The following is an 8,001-nucleotide window of genomic DNA, read 5'->3' as shown; positions in this document are numbered from 1 at the left end:
CCGGGTGCCTCCATGCCACTGCGCCGCTCCCCCCGCTTCCCGGTGCGGTGCGGTGGGGGAGAGAATCGTAACAGTAAAAGTGAGAAAACCCATGGGTTCAGATAAGGGCAGTTTAATGGGTGACGCAAAAGCCCCGCGTGCAAGCAAAGCAAAGCAAAGCAAGGAATTCATTCCCTCCCTCCCAGGGCAGGCGGGTGCTCAGCCGTCCCCAGGACAGCCGGGCTCCATCACGCCTAACGGTGACTTGGGAAGGCAAACGCCATCGCCCCGAATGTCCCCCCCTTCCTCCTCCTTCCCCCAGCTCTCTACCCTGAGCACGACGTGGAATTTGGTGTGGAATGTCCCTGGGGTCAGTGGGGGTCAGCCGCCCCGGCCGTGTCCCCTCCCAGCTCCTTGTGCCCCCCAGCCCCTCGCTGGTGGGGTGGGGTGAGAGGCAGAAACGGCCTTGGCTCTGTGCGAGCCCCGCTCAGCGGGAACGAACCCATCCCGGGGTTATCAACACCGTTTCCAGCACAGACCCAAACCGTGGCCCCGTGCCAGCTACTGTGGAGAAAGTGGACTCTACCCCTGCCCAAACCAGCACACTGTTTTACTTAGTTTCTGTCTTCCTTCCATGTGGCTTCTCTGTTTCTGTTTTTTCCCTTCACCCAAGCTTGCTGTTAATGAAATTAATAATTTAGGAAAGATGCACAGAGGAACTGCATTCTGAAGGAAGATCTGTAGGTGTAGTTGTTTTGGCAGGAGGGCAGACCTGGGTGGTACTGCTGGCTGTATTTAGGAGGGGGCTCGGGTTATCCCTCCTGCAGGCAGCAGAGTTGTGTTGGGTACACGGGGAAGCACGGTGTAGTCAAACCACTTGCAGAGCGGTGCAGTGCTGAGCAGAGCTATGTTGGCCGATAGTCGGGAGGCGGCTCGGCGAGTCTCACGCGTAACGGGGTCACAGGAGGACTAAGAATTCAGATAGCGGAGTTTCTGGGGAAAAAAAAAAATCTCTGGAGGCCACAAAGGTGTTATCTGGTAGCTTGCTCAAAAGGGAAATAATTCATAGGCTGTTGATGTTTCTGTTCTGTGGTGGAAGAATAGTTCAATTTCCAGCTGACCTGTGTCAGCTATGCTGAAAATAGGAAACTGTCCTGTTTTGGTCAACCTAGTGCGCTGGGAAGCTAAAATCTCTGAGCTAGGCTGGTGGGACCAAGCTGGCAAGAGTGGTATCTACCCGGTGGCAATCTTTTTTCCTAACAAGCGTCCCACTGGCTTTTCTCTTTGCAGTGCTCACTTGGAGAACGAGGGCGATAATACGTGTTTATGCAGACACGAGCATTCAAAGGAATAAGAAGATAGCTGGCAGGTTAATTCAGGTGAGCCAACTCCGACTGTCCCAAGGAGCCTCTCGCTGCCGCGGTGAAACGGAGCTGGGGCGCGTTCTTGCCAGCTCCCCGTGATAAATGGGGAGATTCATTGTTTGCTGGAGTGGTGACTCACTTTTGTCAAGCCAAATACTACTTAGAAAGTTGCTACCGAGTTAAAACCTTAATTAGTCTTAATTGTCCATTGAATCATTAGCTCACTGAGAACATTATACCTGGAAAAAACACTTTGTTTCTAAGCCCTGTGCAATTTAAATGAAATCCCAAGCGCTTCAAAGAGTTCAGTCAGAAAGAATCAGAGCTGACAGCACTTTTTTTTTAATAAAAGAAGCTTTAATTGGCTGTTAAGTTAAAGCTTTGAAGCTTTGATAGGAGAAGTGTTATAGGTTAAATTAATAGGGAAAATTGAGAAACAATTAGGGCAGCTTTAAATTAATTACTTACACTATTTATTTTGAGCTTATTGAACAATTGTGTTGTATGCGTAAGTGATTGAAATTAGCCATCTGTGCAAGATAGCTTTGACCTAAATTGACCTTCTTGGGTAAGTAAGTAGCTTGCCCTAATTCCTATACTGTAGCCCTAATTTTACTGGCAGATAAGCTTAATTGGGAGTAAAGATGAATGTGCCTGAGATGTTCCATACTTTTCCGTTGAAACTAAAATTACCTGTGCAGACAAAGGTAGGGAAGGCTTTCAAAGGGATGGCTGAGGAGATGGCAGATGAGCTGAACTGTTTCTTGTTAACCCTAGCTGCTGAGTTCCCCTCTCTGGTTGTCAGCAGTGCACCTGTACAGCGTCCTAGTTAGGCGCATGAAGGATAACCCCGTAACCACTGTTCAGCCTGCTATTTGAGGAAAACCTAGGAAAGAACAGCAAGTTTATTTGTACTATGTAGTACTGGCTTTGTAGTGCAGACGGGGTCTTTTTATGCCCTGCTCTGTTCTGTGTTTTTTCAGGGAGCAAATGACTTGGAAGAAGAATTAGCCAAATCAAATATCTCAAACGCTCATGACAAAATGGGAGCAAAAAAAAAAGTTGTTCAGTTTTGAAACTGAAAGGGTGAAAATATTCTTGGTGCTGGTTTTTGAGGCATTGAAACATTTTTTTTTTTTTCCCCTCCCCGTAGTTTCCCCGTGTCCAGCAGGCCCATCCCAGAACTTCTCCGGCTGGATGAGAGGTGGCTGGTTACAGCAGGTGGGTGATAAGAGGCTCAGAGGCAGTTGGTGGGGGTACAAGGCAGTTGGTGGGGGTACGTGGCTTCCCCGAAGGCAGGGGCATGCCTTTCCCGTGCGAGCATCCTCTCCCCGCGCTCATGCTTGGCTCTCCCTCCAGGTGTCAGTCTGGCTCTGTGCTATCCACCCAGCATCCTGCCACCCAGGCGCTGGGGACCCTCGCCAGCTCCAGGAGGTGCCTCTTCCTCGACTTTCTAATTAACAAAGAACTGATACTGCGACTTGGGTTCTCACCCCGGCAGTGCTGTGTCTTGCAGACCTGTAGCAGTGCACATCAGGTCAGTGCCAGTATTTCTGAAGTAGTTGTGGCGCGGTGTTTGATCCCCTTCTTCTGAAGCGCCCGGCTAAACATCTCCTCCTGATTTTTGTTTGTGGGGTTCTGGCTTTTCATGCGTTTGTTACAAGCACAGAAACAGGAGGTGTCTCGGGACTCCTTTTCCCACTGTTGGAATCTGCGTCCGTGGGAGAATTGGGCTGTGCTCTGAGTTTTCCAGAAAAGGCAGTTCAGTGCCCAGGAATGAAATCTGACATCGGTCTGACCTTAGTTGAGAAAATATACTGGGGAATGTTGGTCAAAGTTACCGCGTCTCTTCCGTTGCATCGTGCTTACCACTGTGTCATTGTGTAGCTCTGGCGGTTTTTTGCCTGTGTATTAAACCAGTTGTGTTTTCCCTGGGGATGGGAAGAAGGAGGTGTATTTCAGAATACTGTGTTCGGGAGTATGTTTCAATGCAAAGCTTGTGCATAAAATATAGGCACTGGCTTATGAGCGCAGGGACCATGTATTTACTCATGTGCATAAAGCACTTTTGGTTGTGTATTGCTGTGCAAAGAGAACTTGCAAAGCGATATATATAGAATACACGTTTACTGGCAGTTACATCGGGAGATAGAGATATTTAAAGCCCCTTCTCATGCAAAACAGATCCTGTCTCATCCATCCTTGGAAGTAGCCAAAGCATCTGTGAAATTAACTACTGGATGTTGATGTGGCAGAGTTGCATATAAGAAAATAAGGTTCATAGCTTTGTGCAAGTCAAAGAGTCTTTGGAAGTGCAGGCGTGCGTGTGTGTGTATGGAAAGAATAGAAATCCTGGGACGCCCCCGATCCAAAAATTCCCTTCCTGAGAGAGCATTAGGAACGCAAGTACTTTGTGTTTGATAATTAGGGTGACCTTAATACTAAGAAAGCTTGATTTCAAGGCCCTCTTCCCTGAAGATATATCTTTCTTCCTCGCACTGTCCCCGCCAGGATTTCTGTGGCGAAGTTCTCCGTGGTTTCCCATAGCGTGCTCCTCAGTACAGAGCCTGAGCGGCTTCCAGGAGTGCCCAAAACAGAACGCCTGACATCTGCTGTGGGGGGTTCAGGCTCTCTTTCCTCTCCCCGTGGAGAGATGCATGTGCGGTGTGTGCAACGAAGTGACTTGTTTTGGTAGGGCTCTTCCTTCTTTTTTTTTTGGTGGTTTTTTTTTTTTTTGGCTTTTTTGTTTTCCGATTCAATCCCTTTGGCTTTCAGCTCCGGCTTCTGAATCTCAGCATCTGTCAGTGGTGCGATAAATTCTCTTTGGTGATAAGAGAACAGCTGCCAATAGCAAGAGCAAGGATGGCATTTGGGCTTTTTCCTGCCGTGCGAGAGCTTACAGTCAGCAAAAATGCACTGTGCAGACAATGGAAGAAGGCACCTCTTCTGCCCAGCCTACTATTTTTTTTTTCCAATTTAGCAGCATCTTTTTCCCTCCGTATTAAGCAGGCACACATGAACAATTGTGCAGCATAATAGAGATCTGAACCTAAAGAAGTGGAATTAATTGACAAATGGCTTTTTTCTGGATAGGTTCTGAAGGTGAAAGTGGTGAGGGGACAATAGAGGAATTTTATTGAGAAATTAGGGGATTTTCAGGGAAAGAAAAGAAGCTGTTTGGAAAGCTGCTTAATCATGTGGGATGGTGTTTCCTAGCACAGCGACCTGCTGCCAGTGAAATTGGTAGGGAAAAAAAAATAAACTCTTTTCTGTGGAGTCCTGAATTTTAGGAGGATAGGGTTTGGTTGGTTTTGTTTTGTTTTGTTTTTTTTTTTTTTGTATTTAAAGGTCTCTCTAACTCCAGCTTGCCTATAAAATTTTATCACAGCTGGAATTCATGCCATGACAGAAGGCATTTTGAGACAAAGTATTTTGCCCACAGAGGTTTTGGTTCTCTAGTTGTGGTGAGTTTAGTTGATTTATTTATAATGAGGGTGAAACTCCAGGAATTGTAGACAGCTTTGGTCGATACGGTAATTTCACTCTTGGACAACCATGTGGGTTTCTGACTTTGCTAAAGTAAGAACCAGACCGTTCCTGTGAAAGTACGAGTCTCCCCTCGCCTGCGCCAAGTCTGACGGCACGTTTCCCAAAAGGGGATCAGGTTTGTAAAACACAGTTAAAAGTCAAAATAGCCTTTCTGTGAAGTAATCCTTCAGTTGCGGTTTACACAATTATAATTTCTCGAGTAGCTTCGCAATAGAGCAGGAGAGAGAAGAGAGGCTGGATTTTCAGTGATGTTTAAGCATGTTTTGAGCTGTGCGGACACTGGGAATGATTTCTCGGTGTCAGGGGGATTAGGTGCCCTTTCCAACACTTCCGCTGTAAATCCATACTGTTGCTGACTGACCTCTGTAGGTATTTGAATGTCGTTGTAAATGTGACAGGAGACACACGTTCTCATTTGGTTCTGATGAGGATTTGTATGCCTGAATCAATTTGACCTTTTTCAAAATCCCCTCCAAACTTTTAATGTGCTCTTAAATTTGATCTGTGAAGTGCTGCTTTAATCCCAAACAAGGCCTGGGTACTTGGCATTTGGGATCATCTCACCGCTCTTAGTTTTGTCTTGTTTTTTTCTTCATCTGCCAAGATGAGCGCATGCATATCGCGATTTTTTTTTTTTTTTTTTTCCCCTGACTGTATTGCTAAATGCCAAAATCTCCGCTAAGTAGCAGTGGTATGGTTTGAGAATTGGAGATGTCAAAATAAAGGTTTGCCTTGCCTCTGAAAATGCTTTGGGATGGAAGGATCTGGGAAGCGGGGAGGAAACGATTGCCTCATTTTGCTGACTGCCCTGTGGATATTGTTGCCGATCTGCCAGGGTTGACTTTTTCCCCTTGCTAGTTAGTTTGCCTTACGAGATTTTAGGTTTTCCTCAGTTATCTTGATCACTAAAATTGGAATCCCGTGATCTTCGGAAGATAGGCAGTTCACCTTCCCTCTCTCATCCTCTGTCTGGCTTCTTTAAGTCGTCGGGACCTTTAAGTGCAAAGATGTATGGAGGAGACAATGTAATAGGAAGTGCTGGAAAGTCAGTGAAGTACGAAATACAGCAGAACTAGCAAAATTCTGCAACTGTTTTTAATATATTCTTTTGTAATGTCTTTTGTTTGCCTGCTTTGTATGCTAGTAGATGCCCCGGTTCCATCTCGATGTGAGGCTGGGAGCCCTAGAACGCTTCTTTTCAGCAATTACTTGGACCAAAGATTCTCTGTGGAGGAGAGAGGGGAAGGGAGTCGGTAGCCTGCTTTCCTGCCTTGGTTTTCCCTTTTTTCGTCAAATTATTTGACCATTTCATGAGTTAATTCCACATATTTAAGCTAAGGTGTTGATTTTTTTGAACTTTTTTTTTTTTTTCAGTTATTGAACATTAAGCAAGGTCCATGCAAGTTCATTTCACAATATTGGAAGCGTTTGTTAGGATTTTTCTCTGTTCTTCTCCCGTTGCATCTTCCTTGCCGTTTCCTTGGGTTCACAAGCCCCGCTTCATACTGTGTCATGTTGGCCATAGAAGACTCATCAGCGTATCCCAAAAGCGGCTGCACAGCACTTGAATTTGACCAACCTTAAGAATTCTGTTATGCTCTGCTCCTTTTCCTGTAAGCTCGGAATAAAGATGACGCAGTGTCTTCTTGCGATGCCGTACCTGGGTAAAACGAGGCAGTGATTTAACTCCCTATTTGTGCTGTACGCGTTAAGCCATAAGGAGTTAGAGTTCTGTTGCTCTTGTCTGAAGCCCATCTTTATTCTGTTTCATATTTTCCTACAGTCTGCAAAACTGATGGATGCCTTCTGACGGTATTCCTGCCTTCCGAGTGACTGGTGGATTGAAAGCTTTTTACTCTGCAACAGGCATATCGCTGGAGCTACTGTTTTGTCAGCTTCTGCTGTGTCACTGCGAAGTGATCTTAACAAACATTTGAAGCGTGCCTCTTCCCTTTCTAACATCTTTTGATTGTCGTGGACATGCTGAATGGTATGAGTGAGTTACGAACGCTTACAGCGAACCCGCCGATCCGTGCTGCTAGGGAGGGATTTTGAGCGGTAATTGGAGTGCAGCGTGGATACTGTGGAGCGACAGGAAAGTGAGCTCAACAGCTCCCTTGCTTGTCCTACGGCCATGTGTCATGGAGACCAGTCGGGCTTGGCTATCGTGGATATTTCTGGCCAGCTAGGATTTTTTTCGGCAGCCTTGCAAGGAGTTGAACTGCCACAGATGCTTTCTCCTGACTGGAGCTGGAAGTTTCAAGGGCAGCTGAATTTGCTAATGTTCGTGCTTTGATACAGAGTGTGAGAAATGTTGATGAGGCATGAGGCAGAACAGCTTGCTCTATTGCTGCTGTATTGACTCTGCAGTGCTGACAGTAGTTAAAAAAATGGCTTTTGTACATAAGCTTAGTTAATATATAGAACTTGGAAGACAGCTAGGAACAGCTATGGGCTATGGCCACGGCCTCTCTCTGTTTAATAGAGTTGCTTCCCTGCCCAGAACTGCACTTAAATTTTCCATCACTTCAGTATCATTAGGGAAGGCTGACATTTTGGGAACATTTGTACAGTATAAGTATGAATAACAGTATCCATGCTTTGTCATACAAGGGGATGCGCAATGAGGTCAGGGTTATTTTCCTGGTTGTTAGCAATGGTGACTTTTTTGTTTCAAGTATAAAACACGGTGTTCTTCTTGCTGAAGAGTTAGTCCAAAGGAAAGGCTCAGCTGGGGTCTTTTAAAATCAGAGATCTACTGGATGGGCTGTGCTTTTTTGGGTCCCCTGGATATATTTGTGTGCATCCCGCCCTGAACTTCCCTGAGGAAACCTCTGCTGCGGCAGGAAAGCCATTTTAGCAGGTGTTGAGTGAGTTGTGTCTGTTCTGTGCTTGGCCCTTTCTTCGACGTATCGAGGAGGACGAGCAGGTAACTCCGCCAACGGTGAGAAGTCTGGCGGGGCATGATGGGGCGAAGACCGAACAGAATACGGTTGCCACCTCTGATCTGGGGACCTGCCATCCTCCTTGTATTCACATAGTCCAGTCTGCACTGATTCTCACACCCCCGAGCTGCCCCTCGATATCCAGCTGCCCCAGGTATCCGTGC

Source organism: Egretta garzetta, unplaced genomic scaffold (genome assembly GCF_000687185.1).
Source record: "Egretta garzetta isolate BGI_Z169 unplaced genomic scaffold, ASM68718v1 scaffold378, whole genome shotgun sequence".
In the NCBI taxonomy this organism is placed as follows: Eukaryota; Metazoa; Chordata; class Aves; order Pelecaniformes; family Ardeidae; genus Egretta; species Egretta garzetta.
Note: the sequence above shows the minus strand (reverse complement) of the source record.